Genomic DNA, 27,156 nt, shown 5'->3' with positions numbered 1-27,156 from the left:
CAATAAAAAAGAAAATAAAAAAATGCATCCTGGGAAACTGCGCTGCAAACAGATGGGAACCAAAGAAGACAAGAACAGATGTACAAGGACGAACCAGAAAAAAAAAAAAAGATCACACCATCCATGAAAACGGGACAGACACCCAGGGGAAAGTGCACAGGACATAGCTACCCTTCTCCCAGAAACCAGCATGTGTATTTACAGATAGGAAATACGCAGCTTCAAGAGAAAGGACTATCCACAAACCAATCAATCCAAATCTACATAAGAAAATAAAACCCTCCTGTTAAGCGCACACAACCGAATTCATACCACTGCCCTGTGCGTCATAAATACCGAGATTCCAAACAGGAAATCCTGTCTACTACACAGAAAGCTCAAAGCTGAACGCTCCGATTGAAGCCACAGAAGCAATCTGATAAACGAAAATACCAAGGGGGCAAGAATTCAAAGACATGTGCATGGGTGCTGGGGGAGCACTACGGATGAGAGAATCAAGCGGAGTCGCCCCCTCCCCCGTTGGCAAAGAGCGGCCGGAAGCAGCGCCATCCATCATTCCAAGTTAAGGATGTTGAAAAAAGGCAATTTTAGAAACTACAAGAAGGGGGAAGACTCTTAAACCTAATTTGAACAACATCGCGCGGGGGCACAACAACGTGTCTGCACTTCAAGAATGGGGAACACACGTGTAGAGACCAGGGGTAATAGATTTGGGACTATGCTAATTTTGGGACGGGCTAGCTAGCCTTTTTGGTTGTAACCCCTGAGCTTCTATCTGGGGCTACAACCAAAACAAGTGGGGCTATAGCCCCCTCAGCCCTCTTCCCCCCACCCTCCTAGCACCGCCTCTGGTAGAGACAAAGTCAAGTATCAAAGAAGTAAAAACATTGACTGAGCACTCGCAAAACAATTGAGAGGATCTGAAGATCGTTCCAAAAAAGGTAGAACACAGGACCCGAAATAAGTCCAACAAAATAGCATACTTGTATACCTAAAAAGTTCCCTTTTTTTGGAGGTCTGTCTGGAGCAGCCTTAACCAGTACATCCTGCAAAGAGCCCTGTTACAGCAGCGACTGTTGTGTAAGGGCCCGCGGGCCCGCTGACCCACGGAAGCGAGGGAGAGTTTTGCTGAATTGTGTTTTAAATTTCCTTGCTGCCTGTACATGGCTTTTTGCCACGTGTGCTGCGCGTGAAACAGTCTACATTGGGAGAGATTTGTAAATGGATACTTTTAATAGCATTTTTTGTTTGCATGTTGCTTGTACACTGAGGTTTTTCACTTTAATGATGCCGCAATATAATGTGGTTTAAAAATACAATAGCCAATAGCTGGCTGACAATCCGCATCATTCAACGAAATCTGTTATTTTCCAGGGGCTCCGTTCGAATGGGCGCACCTGCCCGACAGTTGTATCTCCAACAGTTGACTCACTTAAAATAGAAAAGAAGACTACACACAGATTAAAATGTCATTGAAAGCCACATTTAATCAAACAGCCAAACATATTCTCATAATGGACAAGCAGAAGAGTTTACAACGAACTAAAGAAGCCGAAAAAAGTTTGAATGAGATTTTGTTAGCCCGTTTTTCATTTTTAAGCTGCGAGTGGAAAAGTCTATATTGGGTAGAGGTTTGCTGAATGATGCTTTGAAGAACATCTTTTGTTTCTGCGCCGCGTTTCACTTTTATATTGCATCACGATACGGTTCAATATCAAAAAAGCCAGGCTCCCAAACCATAACATTACATTTGTGCAGAAACGTCCACGGACTCCATTTTGGAAAGGTCACGAATGGAATGACCAGCTGCTTACTGAACGCTGCAGTTAACCAAATAGCCCAAAGACATCCTCAAAATCGATAATACAGGTCAAAGGATACAGTTAAAACGTATGTAGATTGGAAGTCACCAAACAACCAACAGATATCCTCACAATCAAACCAGCAATGGTCATGGGCTCAATGTTTACATGCCTTAGCAGGTGAGTCATGCAGAGATGGTGAGACTGCACACACAACTACATTAATATGGAGAATGTTCTGCAGCAGACCTCGCAGAAGGTGGGTCATGTGCCTAGTAGCATTTTCTTGGCACCTCTGAAAGGGCTCGTTAAAACACCCTTCCAATCCCAGTGCAGACGAGTGCTGCACACGCTCATCACAATGGGCACTGATCAGTGCTGCAGATAAGATTTAGAAGCGATTGCATTTTACTTTTTTTTTTTTTAAAGTTGGGAGTAAAAATGCAAATCCAATTCCCAATGGGAGTATTTTATAAGTGAGTAAAAAATAAATAGGCTTTAACTGGAAAACACTTTTTTTAACCAATTGTTTCTTTGCACCAAGTTATTCATGCACATTACAAGATACATGTTTACTTCTTCTGATGGTGTAGTAACAATAATAGTGTCTTCCTACTACATGCACTCACTACTAGTCCAAACATATCCATGGAGTTGTGTGGGCGAAAGTTGGCACACAAGGTTCTACGCATGTTGCTTCCTATTTTCTGTTGGGAGTATTTTTACACCCCATTTTTATTTTTGGCAGCATTACCCTATTTTTAGGTAGTATAAGTGGCCAATACACCCCTTATATGTTGGGCTTGTACCGATAACTATGGAGCAACGTTAAATGATGACGCTCAGCAGGACTTTAAGTGAGCCAGGGCTCAGCTCTGGTAGTCTCCAAATATTGCACTTTAGTCAGGGATCTCCTAGCTGACCTCTGTTACTAAATGACTTTACAAATATGAGTGGCAATACTGCTCTTTGTCAGTAGATGTCACCTTGAGTAATATTTAGAAACACATCATCAGTTAAAATAAATTTGATATTAGGTAATTTCCAAACAGCATAGGGAAATTATAAGAGAATACATGGTTTGAATTTGACCACAAAAGTAATCTTTGCCATTGTATTAAAGTATTATCATTAAAATTGATTTCTTTCAGAAGAACTGTGGGATTGCATATTGTACTAGCCCCTTTTGATGTTCTGTTTCATATGTGAAAGCATTTATTTCGGTCAAAAGTTGTACACACATGAACCACATTTAACTACATCTTTCAAACCAGAATTGTTGCCCTTTTATTGCACATATGTAAACACGATTGGCTCCATTAGGCCACTCCTTTAAGTACACTGGCTACTCCAGCTTTAAAGCTTTATTAGCTACTTGGGATTTGAGGCTGCGCTGGACACTTTAGTCCCCGCCCACAAATATTGAAATATTGCATCACGATGCGTTAGAGCCCACTCCCCTCCCCCGATTTCGTATCCTACTTAAAGCACTGAAGCTCAGTGAGTACAACTTTTTCTCTCAGACCTTTACCTATACCACTGGTAGGATATGGTGCTAGGAGGTTATGGTTTTAGCTACTTGTGCTACGGGAAGCTCGCGTACACCAGCATTGCAGGTCTGGCAGAGGGCCATGCACAATGAGAAGCGCCCTTCAAGTGACTAATTGGATTAAGGAATCCCGTAAATTCTGACTGATGAAGTGTTCAGAAACTGCAAAATGGAACCGTGTAATGTCACAATTATTGGGGTTTAAGAGGAAGTTCCGGTTTGCAATGCAAGGACGTCACCACAATCAGAATATATGCCTTTCCCAGGGTGCGCCTCTCGAAAAGCCCTCCTCCCATAGACGCTTATTAATACAGAGAACTGCTAGGCGACCTAGTGAAAAAAAAAAAAATAGAAATAAATAAAAGAACAACATGAGACAAATAATGGTCAATTATTTGTTTTCATTTATTTTTAGCTTTTTTTTAGACATCTGACATTGCTTAAGTATTTTTTCAAATGTTTTAAAGGAGTACTGCGCACAACGCATAACTGCTACGGTAGCTGTGTGTGTTTATGCATGTGTTGCAAAGCGGTGTGTGATCTGCAGGCCACAGTCGTAAATCTTGGCTGATCGCTAGATAGCACGAGTGCCAATGGGTTGTGTAGTAGCAGCTTAAACGATTTTTTAAAATAGTTTTTCATTTGGTGGTTTGGCACGGGCAGTGCACACCCAGGACAGCTGTAGATATACCAAAGGCTGGTTGGCCTTATGTTGCAGGGTGAAATGAAAGGTCTGATACTCAGGTAAGGGAAGTGAAGTGAACTTCTTTATCAAATTTCAGTGACAAGGTATATACATCAGGTAAGTACAAGGGTAGGTAAGTAGGAACGTGCACAGGAGACATCCACCGGCCTCCTCCCTCACAGGCTGCTTCACTCTGACATTCATGGAGCTTACAGGGGCACTCACACCACAACATTACATTACACAGGCATAACATTCCATCAGGCAGGCACTCATGCAGGACCAAGGCAGGAAACAAAAGACACAACACATCTCCCTCCTCAACAGAAACCAAGATAAAGTACGGAAATCAGTGCAAGGGGAAATGCACGGGGTAACGCACCAAAGTATGAACCAACAACACTTTGATCACCTCCACTCCAAAACTCCAATCCAAGACCCACTCACTCCATTCCGAAGAACAAGGGGACATGCCTCATGCTCCCACCAGCATGGTCCCTTCAATGACCTGCAAAGCGGCCAATCCACTATCCAATACACTCACTCTGTAGCAGGCCTACCGCAGACACTTAGACCAAGGAACCAGTCTTAACTCTCAACACACCAGCATTGCCACACAATCCCAAAACAAGACCCTCATTCATCCCGCTGCCAACAAATAAGGTGCACTGAAACACAGCACACCCTTCATCTTCTAGTATACTACCAGAACAGTTAATCAAAGCTCAAAATGCACAGAGCACGGGCACCCACTCTGTGCATGGCAGGTGGAGAGGACCATTCCCTAAGTACCAGCGTCCAACTCCCCAAGTCACGGGCAGGAAACCGCCTGAAGTGCGGTGTTCCACACCCCACCATCTGTGGCACGGTTGGCAGAACACCCATTTAAAACTAGTGCTGCGGTCCAAACGCCCAAAACTGTTAACAGGCAACACTTTCAACATTTCACCAATGCACATCACGGGTACGATACACCCATCACCCTCAACCACAAACAGGATGATAATATGCAATCCATATAATGAAACTCTAAAACTTTTTAAGAAACAGTCCATAAAGTACACATAGACCCTATGGGAAAATTGTTAGTGCACATCACTTTTCACTATTGCATTGCTGTCACAAAATAATATTGAAATTCCATGCTCAAAACTTAGCCATTGCCATTACAGAAACCACGTCATGTATACTATCATCATCCAAAAATCAACCTTGCACAGTTCGCAGCAGCAAGTCAACTGCTCACTTCATGCAGGGCCTCTCTCCCAGCCTTCCGATATACTGCTCCAGTGGCCATAAATCTCAAGGATGGCCCCACTGGTTACGGATGGCCATAAAGCTCACGAATGGCCCACTGCTCTCCAGTGGCCATAAAACTCATGGATGGCCCCACTGGTTACAGTTGGTCCACTGCCCTCCAGTGGCCATAAATCATACGGATGGCCCCACTGGTTGCTAGCCTTCTCCAGTGGCCAGTTACCTCAAGGTGGCCCCACTGTTTACTGGTGCTTCCCCAGTGGGCAAAATCTGTAAAGCGGCCCGCTGGTGCTGTTCCAGGGGCCAAAATTTCAAGGTAGCCCCACTGATTCTCCAACTGCTGCTTCTAGTCGCTTCTCGCCCCCAGCTTCCCCCTTCCTTCCTTGTAACTGCTGTTCAGCCATGGGAGAGGGGTCAGCTAACCTTAGGGTGGTGAGGGGCCGGTGGATGGCCCCTCCTTGGTCTCAATGCTTCCTTTCTTCCTTCAGTCACTGCTTACTCAGGACAGCAGTAGGTTTCTGACCCTTCCATCAAGCCAGCTATTTGCCAGTGTTGCAGGGTGAAATGAAAGGTCCGATACTCAGGTCAGGGAAGTGAACTTCTTTACGAAGTTCCAGTGACAAAGTATATACATCAGGTAAGTCCAAGGGTAAGTAAGTAGGAAGGTACACAGGAGACATCCACCAGCCTCCTCTCACAATCTGCTTCGCTCCAACTGACATTCATGGAGCTTATAGTGGCACTCGCACCACAACATTCACAGGCATAACATTCCATCAGGCATTCTCTCACGCAAGCACTCATGCAGGACCAAAGCAGGAAACACAAGACACAACACGTTTGCTGCCTAAACATGAACAATGCAGATGACGTGATTTTGGCTAAATAGGCAAATACCTGCCGGAGCTAAAACAATGCACGTTGCAAGTCTTCAACTTTTGGAACAAGCCGTTAGGCACTCTGCTTAAATGCAGGCTCTCCCTTGTGTCATGCGGTCACATAGTGCCAAGCATAGACATCGGCTCCAGCTAGCCCCTTTGCCTTCACTCATTCTGCATGCATCACAACTGCAAATATGAAAAAGAACTAGAGTTCATCTGAAACTCATTGTGATTCTTGAAATCACTAGTATAACATGACTGACATCTTCCGGACCATGAATACAATCTACATTTTATTATTTAGGCTATTCCCGACAAATCGTTACTGTACCAAAATAGGAGTTATCATGTGGAATTAAATAGCATTACTAGGAAAATTGAGGCTGAATGTATGTACGATGACAGTGCCTACTATGTCATTATGCACATTACATATTAACATAATAGTAGGCATGTTATATTACATTTTTAATACTGCTTAGCGGTCAAACAGAACAACAGGTTGTCCGTAGAGGGGCATATTGTGCACCCGCCAGGGGTTTCTAGACCAGGTATAACTGGCATAAAATGGAAGCACCCACATACAGGAGGCTACACCCCACATACAGCAGAAACTTGAAATATGGAGCTGCATTTAGCATACGATTACTACAACTAGTGGCCGAGGCTTTAACTAGGGAAGGTGGAAGCAACTGGGAACATGCAGCTGTACCCACATATGAAGGCAGTGCGCCTCTGGCACCTGTGGGTTCTGCTGGATGCACCCCTTGGATATCGGGAAATGGAATACCAAGGCCTATCCACGCAGGGCCCTAGTTAAAATATGGTTAGTTACAAAAACATATCTTGTCTGCTTTAGTAACTATTTCTTCTTTTATCAATACTTGAATCATCTGCAATGTATGGCAGGTCGGAAGAAGGAGTCGGACACATTTTGGACATGTGAACTCTCTTTTTAATGAAATGATAAAGAAAAGGCCTATCTATCCCTAATGCTGAGGGATTTTCTTTGTCCGACTAAAGAAATTTAAGGTGCCCGTTTGTCGTCAGGAAGTCCAAAATAAACGTCCTCAGTCCAAACCCAACTATCTCACCTTACCACAAACATAACTAACTAAAGTAGGCCAAAAGAATGTCTCTCAGAAACGTGGAGGCAAAATGGCCGCTTGGCTGTAGAGCTCCGGACCAAGGCGGCAGATGCTGCAAGATTTGTCAGTACAAAGGACACCGAGAGTGATCGTGCTAGCATCCAGTTTAAGTACACCTTCAGCAGTGGAGAGTGAGCCTACTGCAAACCCCGGTCAGCTACCGAAAAGCAGAAATTCGAATATCCTCAAGTGAGGGACTGAGCGCGGGTTCCTGTGCGGCTCAGCAGCTTGCCTGCTGCGTAGTTGTGCTGCAGCAGAGGAGGAACGGAGGCCAGCAACCCGGGGAGTGGCAGCACGCTTCCAACATCCATTAAAACCACATGCATGGAAGGGGAACTGAGCGGGGGGCCTCCTACAGTGGGAGCAGACACTGCTGTGAGCAGCAGAGTTCAGGAGGCGGCAAGGCGCTGCAGGAACTGAACAACACTGGGCTGGTGGGGGTCTCCCTTGGCCTGAAGGAGTTGCTTGAGCGAGGACTCCGGTGGCCAGAAAGGAAACATCTTATTGAGTGAGCACTCTCTGGGGCCAGATATAAAATAAATGGACAAAGGCAAGTCATTTGTGATTGGAAGCCCCTTTAGGAGGTTTTCGGAGGGCAGGGGATTGAATGGGGTCTAAAGCGATCCATGCTGATGGATTCCCCAAGTTCAGCTTTGTTGGCCTGGTGGATCAGTATCTTCTGGAGTGGTTTCGCTTTCGAGTGCCGGAGCAGCCTCACATGGCGAGTGTGCTGTGACTTGAGGGCTTAGGGTGTGATGCTCGGAGCCCGGGACGCAGGATTCCGGGAGCCATGTGATCAAATGAACTGCTCTGCCTGAGCAGCTTTAATAGAGAATAATTTGCTTGAAAGTGGCGTTGGAGCCGACTGTGCTGCCCGGTGCCCTGGATCTAAGATGGTGGTCCTCTGCCGTGAGCTGGTGAGGAGGTCGGATTGCACCGAAGTCTAAATCACCTGGTCCCCCCCAGCCCCTGTCTTGGCGCTGCTGCACTGTGCTGCACCGGTGCCCCGATCATGTAGTCTCAGGCAGATTCATTACTATCTTAGCACTGTGATCCTCGGTGGGGACCTGGGCAATTTATTTTATCAACTGGGCCAAGCGGCCTCTGAAGTTCCTTGTCCAGTGCCTGCATGAGTGGGCCATGGCCTGCTGCAACAAGTGCTTTCTGTTGGGCGAGTCCACCCACGAGGCTGGTGTAACTCGCACCCAACAGTGTGGAAGCTCTACAGAAGGGGAGCTTCTGAGTGTTCACCCTGGGCCCTGCTGTGGGCCAATCCACTGGCAGCTGGTGAGCCTTCACCAGTCACCTCCGTGTGCTCTTAATTCCTACTGCTGCTGCACTCAGCCAGCTCCGCAAGGTGATGGCGGCACCAACATTGTTAACATCAATGAAGGTGTTTCACCTGGTCTCCCCTCCTCCTCCTACCTTCCCTTTGGCCTCTTCGCCACCACCAACAATCGTACCACACCCCTGCACCCCTCCTCGGAAAACCTTCAAAAAAGGTGGCAACTAGCTTCATTAAGCCACCCTCAATGCTCACTCTGCTGTTAAACACTCCTGATATCTCTCTCCTTCTTGAAGACTTTGACCCTGACATCCTTGCCCCAACTGAAACGTGGTTCAATGCCAGCTTTGTCAAGGCTCTAGACACTCTTCTTCCTTAGGGCTATAAGATCCTCTCCAAGCCCTGGCCCAACTGGTCTGCAGGCGGAGTGGCCCTGATCTTCCCTAAATGGGTCCCTGCTATCATCATACCCACTTAATCCTACTCTTCCTTCAACTGCCTCGTCTGCAGGCTTGGTAGCTCTCCTACCATCTCGCTTACTCTCACCACCATCTACAGGTCCCCTGGTCTGGTCTCCCTCTTCCTTTCTGAATAGGCAGATCTCCCCTCTTCTCGCCAGACTGCTACTGCCAAGCTTCTCCTCCTCAGAGACTTCAAAATCCATCTTGACTCTCCAGAAGCAGTCACTGTATTCTTCCACGATCTGTGTGATTCTCTTTCCCTAACCATTCTTCCCTCTGGTCCACTCAGCAGGACACACTTTGGATGCGCTCATCTCAGCAGACATCCCCATCTCTAACCCGCCCACTACACACACCTCTCTCCTGGTCTGACCATGCTCTCCTCTCTTCCCATTTGGAGCTCCTGGGCTCCCTGGCTGAGCCGCAGCCCGCACTGCCAGTCTCCATCTCTGTCATTCTACCGATGAAGCGAGTGTCAGTCGATGCTTTTGCCGCCACTTTCATCCCCACTGTGACCCCTACTATGGACTCTCCTACCGACACATCCCTCGCTAACCTCACCTCTCCATCTCAAACACCCTGGACACCCTCGCCCCTTTCATGAGGATCTGCACAAAGCCTGCCTTCAAGTGCAACAGCTGATACAATTCCGACCTAGCCTCATAGAAACCAAAGTGCAGAATTGCTGAATGGAAGTGGCAGGCCTCAGACACATCCACTGACAAACTGGCCTGTCCTCTGCTCCAAAGGCATTACTGTCTCTCCATACGCTCCAAGAAGAGGGCCCATTTCCAAGCCTGCATCTCTGGGGCCACCAACAATAAGGCTGAATTGTTCAAAATCTGTAAGGAACTCGCCAATTCTACTGCAGTTTCCACTTCTCCTCTTCTATCCCAGGCCCTCTGTATTGCACTGGCTTCCCATTTCACAACCAAAACACAGGACATTCTGTCCTCCTCTACTCTACTCCCCCTCCCCCTCCCCCTCCCCTCACTTCCCTACTCCCTCACCTGCTCCCTCACCTGCTCACAGGCCTCCCTTGCCCCCCCCCCTCTCACTCCGTCCCATGCACTCCATCCGTCCCATGCACTCCATCCGTTCCATCTGGTGGAAGCATGTGTGTTTCCGAATTTTGTGATCTCCGGCTCTGCAGGTTTCATGAATTTTTCTCTGTGGCAAGCTTTTATTTGCTAGACGAATAATACTTAAATCGGAGTGAGCGGTTGTAGGGAGTTTGATGTCGGTGGGAGGGTGGCTCACTTTATTGAGTTGTGCTGGATTTAGTTCTTAATATTCCTGTGATTATTTTAGCCACGCAGATTCTTGCTATTGTGAAAACTACCATCTCCTTTATGCTTGCCATACACAAGCTTACTTTTCCACCATGAGCCACCCACATGCTCTCCCAAGCCACCACACCCTCTGTGCTTTGCGTCTTAATCAAACCACTTCCTCTTGTCTGCACGCGTGCATGTGGTGGGAGAATCCTCAAGCAGCGAAGAAAAAGTTGAAGTGGTGGGATTGGATTAACACTATCGAGCAAAGGTCAAAGTTAGCCTCATCGCTAAATGATGCAACTGTAGCACGAGGAGTAAATCAAACTCCAAACTACCTATTAAAATATCCTTCAAGGTACCACAGAGACCAGTTCTTGAGTTTTCAATTAAATCTCGATCATACAAAAGAGATGTTGTTCCTGAAACGCGACAAAGAGACACCCTCCAACTTATGTTGGTTTTGTGAGACTTCGGTTGAATCCACGAGACATTTAATTACAGAAGGGCTGAGTTTGAATAGACAAAGGAATACCTTTTTAAGATCCTCTGCCCCCCTGAATGGTAACATGGAGGAATGGTGGTACATGTTGTTAATAGGAAATAAGTTAAGTTGTGCCGTGATAGACTTTTTGGATAATGTGGTATCCGCTACCTATATGGTTGATCGGTGAATTCGATGACGATGACTCACTAGATATAATGCACTGTGGACTTGTGAGGTTACCTTGACAGAGGGGCTGATAAAAAAATTTGATTCTTGTTTTATATAGGAGGAACTAAAAGAATGGTAACAAAGAAATGTAACAAAAGTTTGAAATAAACTAGAGTTTACAATAAAAAAGAAAATAAAAAAATGCATTCTGGGAAACTGCGCTGCAAACAGATGGGAACCAAAGAAGACAAGAACAGATGTACAAGGACGAACCAGAAAAAAAAAAAATCACCCCATCCACGAAAACGGGACAGACACCCTGGGGAAAGTGCCCAGGACACAGCTACCCTTCTCCCAGAAACCAGCATGTGTATTTACTGTTGTGTAAGGGCCCGCTGACCCGCGGAAGCGAGGGAGAGTTTTGCTGAATTGTGTTTTAAAGAGTTTAATTTCCTTGCTGCCTGTACATGGCTTTTTGCCACGTGTGCTGCGCGTGAAACAGTCTATATTGGGAGAGATTTGTAAAAGGATACTTTTAATAGCATTTTTTGTTTGCATGTTGCTTGTACACTGAGGTTTTTCACTTTAATGATGCCGCAATATAATGTGGTTTAAAAATACAATAGCTGGCTGACAATCCGTATCATTCAACGAAATCTGTCCTCTATTTGAATGTTCGCACCTGCCCGCCCGACAGTTGTATCTCCAACAGTTGACTCACGTAAAATAGAAAAGGAGACTACACACAGATTAAAATGTCATTGAAAGCCACAGTTAATCAAACAGCCAAACATACTCTCATAATGGGCAAGCAGAAGAGTTTACAACGAACTAAAGAAGCCGAAAAAAGTTTGAATGAGATTTTGTTAGCCCGTTTTTCATTTTTAAGCTGCGAGTGGAAAGTCTATATTGGGTAGAGGTTTGCTGAATGATGCTTTGAAGAACATCTTTTGTTTCTGCGCTGCGTTTCACTTTTATATTGCATCACGATATGGTTCAATATCAAAAAAGCCAAGCTCCCAAACCATGACGTTACATTTAAGCAGAAACGTCCACGGACTCCATTTTGGAAAGGTCACGAATGGAATGACCAGCTGCTTACTGAACGCTGCAGTTAACCAAATAGCCCAAATACATCCTCAAAATCGATAATACAGATCAAAGGATACAGTTACAACGTATGTAGATTGGAAGTCACCAAACAACCAACAAATATCCTCACAATCAAACCAGCAATGGTCATGGGCTCAATGTTTACCTGCCTTAGCAGTTGAGTCATGCAGAGATGGTGAGACTGCACACACAATTAAATTAATATGGAGAATGTTCTGCAGCAGACCTCACAGAAGGTGGGTCATGTGCCTAGTAGCATTTTCTTGGGCAACTCTGAAAGGGCTCGTTAAAACACCCTTCCAATCCCAGTACAGACGAGTGCTGCACACGCTCATCACAATGGGCACTGATCAGTGCTGCAGATAAGATTTATAAGCGATTGCATTTTACTTTTTATTTTTCAAAGTTGGGAGTAAAATGATTTTTTAGGGAGTAAAAATGCAAATCCAATTCCCAATGGGAGCATTTTATAAGCGAGTAAAAAAGAAATAGGTTTTAACTGGAAAACATGTTTTTTTTAACTAATTGTTTCTTTGCACCAAGTTATTCATGCACATTACAAGATACAGGTTTACTTCTTCGGATGTTGTAGTAACAATAATAGTGTCTTCCTACTACATGCACTACTAGTCCAAACATATCCATCAAGGTTTTGTGGGCGAAAGTTGGCACACAAGGTTCTACGCATGTTGCTTCCTATTTTCTGTTGGGAGTATTTTTACACCCCATTTTTATTTTTTGCAGCATTACCCTATTTTTAGGTAGTATAAGTGGATAATACACCCCTTATCTGTTGGGCTTGTACCGATAACTATGGAGCAACGTTAAATGATGACGCTCAGCAGGACTTTAAGTGGGCCAGGTCTCAGCTCTGGTAGTCTCCAAATATTGCACTTTAGTCAGGGATCTCCTAGCTGACCTCTGTTACTAAATGTCTTTACAAATATGAGTGGCAATACTGCTATTTGCCAGTAGATGTCAACTTGAGCAATATTTAGAATCACCATCAGTTAAAATAAATTTGATATTAGGTAATTTCCAAACAGCATAGGGAAATTATAAGAGAATACATGGTTTGAATTTTGCCACAAAAGTAATCTTTGCCATTGTATTAAAGTATTATCATTAACATTGATTTATTTCAGAATAACTGTGGGATTGCATAGTGTACTGGCCCCTTTTGAGTTGATGTTCTGTTTCATATGTGACAGTATTTAATTCGATCAAAAGTTTTACACACATTAACCACATGTAACTACATCTTTCAAACCAGAATTGTTGCCCTTATGTAAACACGATTGGCTCCATTAGGCAACTCCTTTAAGTACACTGGCTACTCCACCTTTAAAGCTTTATTAGCTACTTGGGATTTGAGGCTGCGCTGGACACTTTTTGGTCCCCACCCACAAATATTGAAATATTGCATCACGATGTGTTAGAGCCCACTCCCCCTCTTTCGTATCCTTCTTAAAGCACTGAAGCTCAGCGAGTACAACTTTTTCTCTCAGAGCTTTACCTATACCACTTGTAGGATTTGGGGCTAGGAGGTTATGGTACACCAGCATTGCAGGTCTGGCAGAGGGCCATGGACAAGGAGGGGTGCCCTTTAGGTGACTAATTGGATTAAGGTATCCCGTAAGGTCTGACTGATGAAAGTGTTCAGAAACTGCAAAATGGAACCATGCAATGTCACAATTAATGGGGCTTAAGAGGAAGTTCTGGTTTGCATTGCAAGGACGTCACCACAATCAGAATATTTGCCTTTCCCCGGGTGCGCCTCGCGAAAAGCCCTTCTCCTCCCATAGACGCGTATTCACTTATTAATACAGAGAACTGCTAAGGCGACCTAGTAAAAAAAAAAAACAAGTAGGAATAAATAAAAGAACATCATGAGACGAATAATGGTCAATGATTTTTTAAAATATTTTTTTGTTTTTTTAAGACATCTGACATTGCTTAAGTATTTTTTCAAATGTTTTAAAGGAGTACTGCGCACAGCGCATAACTGCTACGGTAGCCGTGTGCGTTTATGCATGTGTTACAAAGCGGTGTGTGATCTGCAGGCAACAGGCGCAAATCTTGGCTGATCAGTAGATAGCACGAGTGCCACTGGGTTGTGTAGTAGCAGCTTAAACGATTTTTTTAAATAGTTTTTCATTTGGTGGTTTGGCACGGGCAGTGCACGCCCAGGACAGCTGTAGATATACCAATGGCTGGTTGGCCTTATGTTGCAGGGTGAAATGAAAGGTCTGATACTCAGTAAGGGAAGTGAATTTCTTTACTAAGTTTCAGTGATAAGGTATATACATCAGGTAAGTACAAATGTAAGTAAGTAGGAAGGTACACAGGAGACATCCACCGGCCTCCTCTCTCACAGGCTGCTTCACTAACTGATATTCATGGAGCTTACAGGGGCACTCGCATCACAACATTACACAGGTATAACATTCCATCAGGCATTCTCTCAGGCAGGCACTCATGCAGGACCAAAGCAGGAAACAAGACACAACACATCTCCCTCCTCAACAGAAACCATGATAAAGTACGGAAATCAGTGCAAGGGTAAATTTACGGGGTAATGCACCAAAGTATGAACCAACACCACTCTGGTCACCTCCACTCCAAAACTCCAATCAGAGACCCACTCACTCCATTTCGAAGAACAAGGAGACATGCCTCATGCTCCCACCAACATAGCCCCTTCAACGACCTGCAAAGCGGCCAATCCACTATCCAATACACTCAGACACTGAAGCAGGCCTACCACAGACACTCAGACCATGGAATCAGTCTTAACTCTCAACACACCAGCATTGCCACACAATCCCAAAACAAGACCCTCATTCATCCTGCTGCCAACAAATAAGGTGCACTGAAACACAGCACACCCTTCATCTTCTAGTATACTACCAGAACATTTAATCAAAGCTCAAAATGCACAAAGCACGGGCACCCACTCTGTGCATGGCAGGTGGAGAGGACCACCAAGTACCAGCGTCCAACTGCCCAAGGCACGGACAGGAACCCTGCTGAAGTGCTGTGTTCAACACCCCAATATTAGTGGCACGGGTGGCAGAACACCCCTATAAAACTAGTGCCAGTTCCAAACCCCACCATCTGTGGCACAGGTGGCAGAACACACCTTTAAAACTAGTGCTGCCGTCCAAACGCCCAAAACTGTTGACAACACTTCCAACATTTCACCAATGCACATCACGTGTACGATACACCCATCACCCTCAACCACAAACAGGATGATGATATGCAATCCATATAATGAAACTTTAAACCTTTTTGAGACACAATCCATAAAGTACACGTAGACCCTGTGGACAAATTGTTAGTGCACATCACTTTTCACTATTGCATTGCTGTCACAAAATAATATTGAAATTCCATGCTCAAAACGTAGCCATTGCTATTACAGAGACCACGTCATTTATACTAGCATCCAAAAATCAACCTCGCACAGTTTGCAGCAGCAAGTCAACTGCTCACTTCATGCAGGGCATCTCTCCCAGCCTTCCGATATACTGCTCCAATGGCCATAACGCTCACGGATGGCCCACTACTCTCCAGTGGCCATAAATCATACGGATGGCCCCACTGGTTGCTAGCCTTCTCCAGTGACCAAAATCTGTAAAGCGGCCCGCTGGTGCTGTTCCAGTGGCCAAAACCTCAAGGTAGCCCCACTGATTCTCCAACTGCTGCTTCTAGTCGCTTCCCACCCCCAGCTGCCCCCTTCCTTCCTTGTAACTGCTGTTCAGCCATGGGACAGGGGTCAGCTAACCTTAGGGTGGCGGGGGGCGGTGGATGTCCCCTCCTTGGTCTCACTGCTTCCTTTCTTCCTTCAGGCACTGCTCACTCTGGACAGCAGTAGGTTTCTGACCCTTCCATCAAGCCAGCTATTTGCCAGTGTTGCAGGGTGAAATGAAAGGTCCGATACTCAGGTAAGGGAAGTGAACTTCTTTACTAAGTTCCAGTGACAAAGTATATACATCAGGTAAGTCCAAGGGTAAGTAAGTAGGAAGGTACACAGGAGGCATCCACCGGCCTCCTCTCACAGGCTGCTTCGCTCCAACTGACATTCATGGAGCTTACAGGGGCACTCACACCACAACATTCACAGGCATAACATTCCATCAGGCATTCTCTCACGCAAGCACTCATGCAGGACCAAAGCAGGAAACACAAGACACAGCACGTTTGCTGCCTAAACATGAACAATGCGGATGACGTGATTTTGGAAAAATAGGCAAATACCTGCCAGAGCAAAAACAATGCATGTTGCAAGTCTTCTACTTTTAGAACAAGCGGTCATGCACTCTGCTTAAATGCAGGCTCTCCCTTGCGTCATGCAGTCACATAGTGCCAAGCATAGACATCGGCTACAGCTAGCCCCTTTACCCGTCACTCATTCTGCATGCATCAGAACTGCAAATATGAAAAAGAACTAGAGTTCATCTGAAACCTATTGTGATTCTTCAAATCACTAGTATAACATGACTGACAGCTGCTTGACCATGATCGTCATCTACATTTTATTATTTAGGCTATTCCCGACAAATCGTTACTGTACCAAAATAGGAGTTATCATGTGGAATTAAATAGCATTACTGGGAAAAAATGAGGCTGAATGTATGTATGATGACAGTGCCTACTATGTCATTATGCACATTACATATTAACATAATAGTAGGCATGTTATATTACATTTTTAATACTGCTTAGCGGTCAAACAGAACAACAGGTTGTCCGTAGAGGGGCATATTGTGCACCCGCCAGGGGTTTCTAGACCAGGTATAACTGGCATAAAATGGAAGCACCCACATACAGGAGGCTACACCCCACATACAGCAGAAACTTGAAATATGGAGCTGCATTTAGCATACGATTACTACAACTAGTGGCCGAGGCTTTAACTAGGGAAGGTGGAAGCAACTGGGAACATGCAGCTGTACCCACATATGAAGGCAGTGCGCCTCTGGCACCTGTGGGTTCTGCTGGATGCACCCCTTTGATATCGGGAAATGGAATACCAAGGCCTATCCATGCAGGGCCCTAGTTAAAATATGGTTAGTTACAAAAACATATCTTGTCTGCTTTAGTAACTATTTCTTCTTTCGTCAATACTTTAATAATCTGCAATGTATGGCAGGTCGGAAGGAGTCAGACACATTTTGGACATGTGAACTCTCTTTTTAATGAAATGATAAAGAAAAGGTCTATCTATCCCTAATGCTGAGGGATTTTCTCTGCCCGACCAAAGAAATTTAAGGTACCCGTTTGTCGTCAGGAAGTCCAAAATAAACGTCCTCAGTCCAAACCCAAGTATCTCACATTACCACTAACATAACTAACTAAAGTAGGCCAAAAGAATGTCTCTCAGAAACCTGGAGGCAAGATGGCCGCTTGGCTGTAGAGCTCCAGACCAAGGGGCAGATCTCGCAAGATTTGTCAGTACAAAGGACACCGAGAGTGATCGTGCTAGCATCCAGTTTAAGCACACCTTCAGCAGTGGAGAGTGAGCCTACTGCAGGCCGCAGGCAGCTACCGAAAAGCGGAAATTCGAATATCCTGAAGTGAGGGACTGAGCGTGGGTTCCTGTGCGGCTCAGCAGCTTGCCTGCTGCGTGGTTGTGCTGTGGCAGAGGAGGAACAGAGGACAGCATCCCAAGGAGTGGCAGCACGCTTCCGACATACATTGAAACCATGCCTGAAAGGGGAACCGAGCGGGAAGCTCCTGCAGTGGGAGCAGACACTGCTGTGAGCAGCAGAGGTCAGGAGGCGGCAAGGCGCTGCAGGAACTGAACAGCACTAGGCTGGGCTGGTGGGGGTCTGCTGGCGTGCCGAGGTACGTCCCTCGGCCTGAAGGAGTTGCTTGAGCGAAGACTCCGGTGGCCGGAAAGGAAACATCTTATTGAGTGAGCACTCTCGAGGGCCGGATATAAAATAAATGGACAAAGGCAAGGCAGATTCGTGATTGGAAGCCCATTTAGAGGTTTTCGGAGGGCAGGAGATTGAAGGGGGTCTAAAGCGAGCCACACTGGTGGATTCCCCAAGTTCAGCTTTGTTGGTCTGGTGGATCAGTATCTTTTGGAGTGGTTTCGCTTTCGAGTGCCGGAGTAGCCTCGCATGGCGAGTGTGCTGTAACTTGAGGGCTTAAGGTGTGATGCTCGGAGCCCGGGACGCAGGATTCCGGTAGCCCTGTGATCAAATTAACTGCCCTGCCTGAGCGGCTTTAATAGAGAATAATTTGCTTGAGAAAGTGGCGCTGGAGCCGACCGTGCTGCCCGTTGCCCTGGATCTAAAATGGTGGACCTCTGCCGTGATCTGGTGAGGAGGTCGGATTGCACGAAGTCTAAATCACCTGGCCCCCCCCATCTTGACGCTGCTGCACTCTGTGCTTCACCGGTGCCCCGATCATGGAGTCTCAGGCAGATTCATTACTATCTTAGCACTGTGACCCTCGGTGGGGACCTGGCCAATTTATTTTATCATTTGGGCCGAGCAGCCTCTGGAGTTGGTGTGGGCGCCTTGGAGCCCTGCTGGCATCCAGCGATATCCTTGTCCAGTGCTGCATGAGTGGGCTATGGCCTGCTGCAACAAGTGTTTTCTGTTGGGTGAGTTCCCCCACAAGGCTGGTGTAACTCGCGCCCAACTGTGTGGAAGCTCTATAGAAGGGGAGCTTCCGAGTGTTCATCCTGGGCCCTGCTGTGGGCCAATCCACTGGCATCTGGTAAGGTGAGCCTTCACCAGTCACCTGCGTGTGCTCTTAATTCCTACTGCTGCTGCACTCAGCCCGCTCCACAAGGTGATGGCGGCACCAACATTGTTAACATCAATGAAGGTGTTTAACCTTGGCTGCCTCCTCCTCCTCGTCCTCCACCCATTAACTTCCTCCTTCCTCCTACCACTCCTCCTGCCACCTTCCCTTTGGCCTCTTCGCCACCACCAACAATCGTACCACACCCCGGTACCCCTCCTCGGAAAACCTTCAAAAGGTGGCAACTAGCTTCATTAAGCCACCCTTAATGCTCACTCTGCTGTTAAACACTCCTCTGATATCTCTATCCTTCTTGAAGACATTGACGTTGACGTCCTTGCCCCAACTGAAACTTGGTTCAATGCCAGCTCTGTCACTGCTCTTGGCACTCTTCTTCCTGAGGGCTATAGGATCGTCTCCAAGCCCTGGCCCAACTGGTCTGGAGGCGGAGTGGCCCTGATCTTCCCTAAATGGGTCCCTGCTACCATCATACCCACTTAATCCTACTCTTCCTTCGACTGCCTCGTCTGCAGGCCTGGTATCTCTCCTACCATCTCGCGTACTCTCACCACCATCTACAGGTCCCCTGGTCTAGTCTCCCTCTTCCTTTCTGAATAGGCAGATCTCACCTCTTCTCGCCAGACTTCTACCGCCAAGCTTCTCCTCCTCGGAGACTTCAAAATCCATCTGGACTCTCCTGAAGCAGTCACTGTATTCTTCCACGATCTGTGTGATTCTCTTTCCCTCACCATTCTTCCATCTGGTCCACTCAGTAGGACACACTTTGGATGCGCTCATCCCCATCTCTAACCCGCCCACTACACCTCTCTCCTGGTCTGACCATGCTCTCCTCTCTTCCCATTTGGAGCTCCTGGGCTCCCAAGCTCAGCCGCAGCCCGCACTGCCAGTCTCCATCTCTGTTATTCTACCGATTAAGCGCCTGTCAGTCGATGCTTTTGCTGCCACTTTCATCCCCACTGTGACCCCTACTATGGACTCTCCCACCGACACATCCCTCGCTAACCTCACCTCTCCATCTCAAACACCCTGGACACCCTTGCCCCTTTCATGAGGATCTGCACAAAGCCTGCCTCCAAGCGCAACAGCCGATACAATTCCGACCTAGCCTCACAGAAACAAAAGTGCAGAATTGCGGAATTAAGTGGCAGGCCTCAGACACATCGACTGACAAACTGTCCCGTCCTCTGCTCCAAAGGCATTACCGTCTCTTCATTCGCTCCAAGAAGAGGGCCCATTTCCAAGCCTGCATCTCTGGGGCCACCAACAATACGGCTGAATTGTTCAAAATCTGTAAGGAACTCGCCAATCCTACTGCGGTTTCCACTTCTCCTCTTCTATCCCCATTTCACAACCAAAACACAGGACAGTCTGTCCTCCTCTACTCTACTCTACTCCCCTCCCCTCACCCACCCCCCTCCACCTTACCTGCTCACAGGCATCCCTTGGTCCCCCTCTCACTCTCCCACACTCACCTCCTTCCTGCCCATATTACCGGATGAGGTCTCTAAAGTTGTCTGCTCTATGAAAGTCTCCTTCAAACAGGTGTTCCCATGCTCATCCAAAACTATCAAGGACAATATTTCTTCTCTTGCCTTGGCTTATTTCTGTAACCCCTCCTTTGCCGCGGGCTCCTTCCAACTACCCCTCAAGCATTCCCTTGTGCACCCTCTCCTAAAAAATTTTTTAAAATCAGTCTGCCAAGCCTTCCTGTCCGCCTAACTATCGCCCTAGCTCGAATACCCCCTTCCTTGGCAAACTCTTGGAGAAGTTGGTCATCTCCCAACTGATCCACCACACTGAACATATTGGCTGTCTCCATGACCACCAGTATGGCTTCAGAGCATCTAGAGGCATGGAAACTGCTCTCCAGAACACCTGTGAAGGACTTCTCTCAAATCTTAATTCCAACTCTCCTTCCCTCGTCATCTTTGTTGATCTTTCCTCTGCATTTGACACCATCAATCATTCCTTTCTCATAAAATGGCTCTGCGATATCTTTGGCATCATGGACCTGGCTCTGGATTGGCTGACCTCCTTCCTTACTAATCGACCTTCCCAGGTGCAACTGGGCCATTTCCTTTCCTCTCCTCCACCTCACTCTCTACCTTTGGCGTTCCTCAGGGCTCTAGCATATCCTGTGGCTTTTTAACATTTACCTTGCCCCTCTGGCCTACTTGATCTCCTCCTTCATTCCTCATCTAATTTCCAGTGTTACGCTGATGACACACAGCTCTCCTTTAAGCTTCCCTCCACTGCCTCTTTTTCCTCTTTGATTCCCGACTGTCTGTCTTCTATTCAGGCAAGGTGCACAGATAATGATCTCCGTCTTAATGCCAGTAAGACAGAGATCCTTCTAATTGGGACCCCCTCTCCCCGTTTCACCCCACTCTCTGGCCGCCCATCTTGGCTCTTCTCCCTGCACAATCTTGCGAGGCCAAATACCTTGGCGTCATCTTTGACTTCTCTCGCCATCTCCCCCTCACATCACATCACTGACCTTGCCAAGAAGGCAATCATCAGCTTCACCTCTTCCAAGGAATTCTCCCCTTCCTCACCATCCCCCAGAAACTCAAGGTCTCTAAACTCTGCTCCTCTTTTGGTTGGCCTTCTGCAACAGCCTCTTCCTCAATCTGTCTCTTTCCTCCCTTCGCCCCCTTCAACTAATTCAGAATAGGACTGCAAGATTTATCCTTGGCCTCAAGCTCAGGGAACGCATCTCTCCACTGGCCCCTGGTGGCTGCGAGGATCAAATTCAAGACCCCCTGCATCACCCACAAGGCTTTGCTATATCCAGTTCTCTCTCCCTAAATACCTCCCTGATAGAGCCCTTCGGTCCTCTAGCTCCAACTTTCTTTAGGTCAGACATTTTTTCAAGCAGAGAGTGGTGGGTGGGTCGAGATCTCTCCCCTTCTCTTCCCCCTTCTTCCCCCCCCCTCTCCCCCCCTACCTGACTGGCCTAGTGGACTGGGCATCACTCCAGCATTTCATCCACCCAGGTCCTCACACTTAAACAGTGGTGCACCCCCTGGCATTTACCCCTCCCCCTGCCCCCCCGCCCCCGTTTCCCCCTAAGCACTTGCCTAGCCCCTGCCCCCCCTCAAACTCCCATGCACTGTATGCAGTCCTCCCTCCCCCTTCTACACTTCTCGTTACCGCACTTGCATGATCCGAATGTCAAAAGGCCTAGTAGGACCGTTATTTTTAAATCTCCCTTCCCCCCCCACCCACTGCCCTTTTGTCTTGTGGCACTTGAAAAATATAATTTGCTGTATAGGCACCTTATAAAATAATCGATAAAATAAATAATTCCCTTGGTCATTTCCTTTTGTGGCATTTTCTCTGGGTTTTTAATCGAATTTCCTCATATGCTTAATGTACAAATGTCTCGGGGTAAAAATAAGTTCCTTACGTTGCTCTTCTCTGGGACCCCCCCTTATGTTCCCTATAGGAGCTCTTGTAGCTCCTTTCGATTGTGTGTGATTTATTTAAAACATTTCTCCTTGACATATTCTCTCACACTCCTGCCGTTAAGTATATGTCTCTCACTTTCTTGAGACTCAATCCTTCATAGGCGTTGGTCTCCTTTTAATTAAATTCGTAGTTCGCGTCCTGCATTCTTATTGGGTTACGTCTCCCTTCATTAGGTTCACTTGTCAGTGTTTATTCACACCACATGGGACACTGCATCCAAGCTTTTTCTCCACTCCAATTTAGAGTTCGACTGGTCTTCTCCCGCTTCACCAGGGTTCTCTTTTCCGCTTTCCTTTTTGGTCCCAACAAGCCTTTTTCGTTTCTTAACAATTTCTTTGTGTATCCAGTTATGCTGGTTTATTCAGGAAATATCACCTTTCTGGCTTTCATACGTTCCACTTCTTACATCTAGTTGCTGCGGCGGCCTTCAGCTCACCCCAGTACCTGTGTTCCTCCAGGGGTGACCTTGCGGGGCTCGGCACTTGCTCAGGTAATCGTTTTGCCTTTCTGACCTCAGACTTTGGCTTTGCTTTCATCCTGTTCTCGGCGTCTCAGTGAGAGGTTGTGTTTCATGGACGCTGGCGGCTGGGAGCTGAGCATGCTCCCTACACTAACGGTCTTGATGTTGTTCACCGGGCGCCTGGCCCCACCATGGTAGGGCTGTGTTCATGCCACCACATATCAGACAAGCTTTCTCTCCCTGCCTCTATAACAGTTTCCCCATGGTCGGTTCTCCGGCATCTCAGGCTGGCTTTCTGTAGCTTTCTAATTGCTGCATACTCTGCGGCTTCCTCCCGTTCCACCTCTCCAAGGCATGGTCATGTCAGTGAGCTTCCCCAGTGCAGCGTACTCTCTCCTCTTGGGATCCACTCAGATATTATCTTTAACTTTGTTTGATCCAATGTTGCAACATAGAAGGATGAGACAGTATTTTTCAAGGAGGGCAGCCCCATAAATACAGATTATGGCGGTTGGTCTATCGAGTTCCCCAAGGGAATGTGAATACTTGTCCTTTAAGGGGGAGTCACTCCCAGTGAGGTTCCACTTGACCAGAGCCCTAGGGAGTGTCTTGCATAGCAGGCTCACAACCCTGGCCTCAAAGGGGATGGCTACCCCTTGGGGAGAATGGACTAATACCCCCTGATTCCTGTGTTATCTTGGCCAAAGGTCATGTGATATCATTTCATGTCATCACTATGAAAATGGTAATTTGTGAAATGTGAAAAATCCTACTACTTTTTGGCCTCAGAACGTTACAAAGTATGCCTACCCACTCTTGCCCCGTTGTGTGGCAAGGTGTTTAAACATTGCACATGTGTGTTCAATGAAATTAGTATTTAGACAGCAGCATAATCCTGCCTATGTCTTCACAGTACACTGCTACCTATAGACATGCGTTTCTTTGACTTGTCATGCTTGTTGTAGATTGCACGCAGAGCTGGGGTCTTAGCGATTGCTGTACGGGATTCAGAATTTCATGGGAATGATAAACTCCTAGCTCTCAATCAATGTTCCCTCTAAACTGCGTGCTTGCCTGGCTCTCTTTTCGGTGATGCTCACAAGAGCTCTAGCAGTGCACACAGACAATTATAACCCCATCTGAAGACTTAAAGGCAAAAGCCACAGCAGTTACCTGACATTTGCTTTCTCTCTTAATACAGCCTTACAAACTTAAAAACAGAATACACCCTCAAGAAGTTAACAAATATGAATAACTGGCTCCATGAACAGAAGATCCATCTACCTAAGATATGCCTGCACACATTAACCAAATAACCTTCCCTCCCCACCCGTGACTCCTATACTTGACTCTATCACACGTTTGACTAACTTCCACCCCAGGTCACACTTTGTTACTCATGGTGGCTTAGCAAAAGCATCACCCACACTATTTAACCCAAATGTCAGCTGAAATGTCAGATACTGACCTTATGTAAGCAGACTAATTGGATATCTAACCTCATCCACGGTTCCTATTCTTTGTCATACAAGTGCTTTGAAGCGCTACCCTTGCAAGTTAACACACAACTCAAATATTAATTTGCCCTCCAAGTATTTCGAGTAGGCAAATGTCATGCTTAGCGTCTCCTACTTTAGAATTGTTAACATTACCCTATAATCGGAGAGCAACATTGCAATATAATTTACTTGACCTGCAAAGGATAATGGGTATTACTATGCCTGGCATTACTCGTACATAGTGTTAGGGCAACAGATATTAAGATATTCAAACAGCTAGAACAGTTTTCACACAATGTGCATGCTTTCCAAGTGTTCACAGTTCCAGTCGGTATCGACCTTAACAAATCATATGGAAACTCTCTGCTATACAAAAATGGTTTCACTGAGCACTTGGATAATCCTAACCGACAATATTAGGGTGGGGTATGTTGCAAACAATCTTGTATGCACTACAGAATTATTATGTACATACAGCTTCATGACTTCTCTTGGTGAGGTTTTAAATAAGTTTTGCTTGAAAAGTATTGTGGGTATTCAAATATCCCAGTGAGTATTTTTCACAATCCCTCACTTTACACAGAGCCATTTCAACTACTATTGGAGGCTAGCAAAGTATCCAGGAAAGGACATAGGAGAACACTCTTTGGGGGGTGAAGAACTGATCAGCAACTTTCAAAAATAAATCAGACATTTCAGCAGAACAGTAAAGGAAATGTCTTTGTTGTTAAAGATATGCAACTCTAGCAACAGTCTCGGAAACTGCACCCCCTCTTTCTTTCAATGCTCAGCTGCTGAGGGCTTTTCAATATAATCATGTGTTCTGTGTTTATTACATTTAGCATCCCCACACATCAAGGGGAACTGCAGAAGAGGGGTTGATAGTTACAGAAGAAGGCACAGAATTTAATGTATTGCTGCAATTACCTTAAAAAGCAAATATGTGATTTTATTTAACATGACTCCATAAGAAACCTCAGTAATGCTCTTGTCGAATTTTGTCTAGGCTGTGGTGAGGCAGGAAGAGCAAAACTATACGCTGTATTATGTGCTCTGTCATTCCACTTCTTATGTACATCACTGCCAATGAGGGAGCGCCGGCAGGTGAAGCCGGCCCACTATTAAGGCTCCTTCCTGTCTGCCCCAGTCAGTCCACGGAGGGTCGCAGGGCTAAGTCAATGCTCGACCAAGCTCAAGAGATGCTGGGTAAGCGGATCCTAATCCCCGAACCTATGCATGTCCAACTCTCAACCTTCCCAAAGCCTTCCATTGCCTTCTATCTTTCTCGCAGCTGTGCTGCCCGACCATCCGCTTCCAAGCAAAGCCCCAAGCAATACGGCCGCAACTGCAGCTGCACCACTTAACCAACTGTCACTTAAGGGACGCAACGCACGCCTAACGTTACGGACTGTAACTATAGAACCCCGAGACCTACCCTCACCATTATAGATAGTCCACAGTAAGGCCATTGGGCTGCCAGATGCCTACACATGCACGCATTGCATCGCAAACCAAAGCACAAAGAGTTCCATCACCCCCAGCATAACGTACCCCTGCCTGGCGCACCTTATGTATACTGCTCACCCAACCCCCACCCACCCCACTAGAAACTATCCAGCAGCTCCGACGAGGAACATACACAGTCCAAATGCAAAGCTCCACGCGCGAGCACATCCCCAACGGCAACCCCAACAGACATGTGACTTGCCTACGAGAGCCCATTGATATCACGATGTGTGAACCATGCTCGAAAATTTTTGCAACCACCCTGGAATATGCTACAACGTGTGCCAACCATGCTTAATGATTCCTAATGTACATACTGCATGTGACTTATGCCTGGTGAACCCCGATGCTGCTAAAATGCGTGACCCTCACCTAGTAAATCCTAGTGCTGCTACAATCTGTGACCCATGCCTAGTGAATCCCAATGCTGCTACAATGTGTGACCCTCACATAGTGAATCCTAGGGCTGCTACTATGTGTGACCCATGCCTAGTAAACCCTGATGCTGCTACAATGTGCGACCCTCACCTAGTGAATCATAGTGCTGCTACAATGTGTGACCTATGCCTAGTCAACCACAATGATGCTACAATGTGCGACCCTCACCTAGTAAATCCTAGTGCTGCTACAATGTGTGACCCATGCCTAGTGAATCCCAATGCTGCTACAATGTGTCACCCTCACATAGTGAACCCCAATTATGCTACAATGTGCGACCCTCACCTAGTGAATCCTAGTGCTGCTACAATGTGTGACCCATGCCTAGTGAATCCCAATGCTGCTATAATGTGTGACCCATGCCTATTGAACCCCAATGCTGACACAAAGTGTGACCGGTTTACAGCGTTTATACCAAATCATGTATATCGAATCCCCATATATCAAGTCAAGTCAAGTCAAACAAGTTTATTCGGATTTCAAAAAAAATCCATCAAACACAAGAAATACAAAATCACAACACATAAAAATTACCATCTGTGCTCCATATCCAAATTTGATAAATCAGAGGTTCTAGAAGGGAGAATAGGGTCAACCATAGGCCCCCCTTACATCCCATAATGTCCCTTTACTAGTCCAAAGAGACACAAGACTAATTGCCCACTCTAGGCACTCGCTTACATCCCCCTGCGGGCCTTTTTCCCCAGAGGTGTACAGTTTGCTCCGGACAGGACATTACTATGGGTGATAGTTCCAGGTGAAGCAGCTGCTCCCGGATAGGGGAGCGAGCTGATTGCAATCCCACTGTGTGGGGCCCGCACATAACCCTCAGAGCTTCTCAAAACTTCCCTGGCCATTTGAACATTCCTAAAAACCAGTTTAACAG

The 27,156-nt window shown here is 46.4% G+C and overlaps 1 protein-coding gene across 1 annotated transcript in view; it reads right to left on the bottom strand.

Annotated features, from left to right (window-relative positions):
• LTA4H (leukotriene A4 hydrolase) overlaps positions 1–27,156 on the bottom strand; it is a 590,002-nt gene that overhangs the window by 496,490 nt on the left and 66,356 nt on the right. The gene's annotated exons all lie outside the window — the stretch shown is intronic.

This window comes from Ambystoma mexicanum, chromosome 12 (genome assembly GCF_040938575.1).
Source record: "Ambystoma mexicanum isolate Mex_15411 chromosome 12, UKY_AmexF1_1, whole genome shotgun sequence".
Lineage (NCBI taxonomy): Eukaryota > Metazoa > Chordata > Amphibia > Caudata > Ambystomatidae > Ambystoma > Ambystoma mexicanum.
The sequence above is the reverse complement of the archived record's forward strand: the minus strand, read 5'-3'. Positions and strand labels throughout refer to the sequence as shown.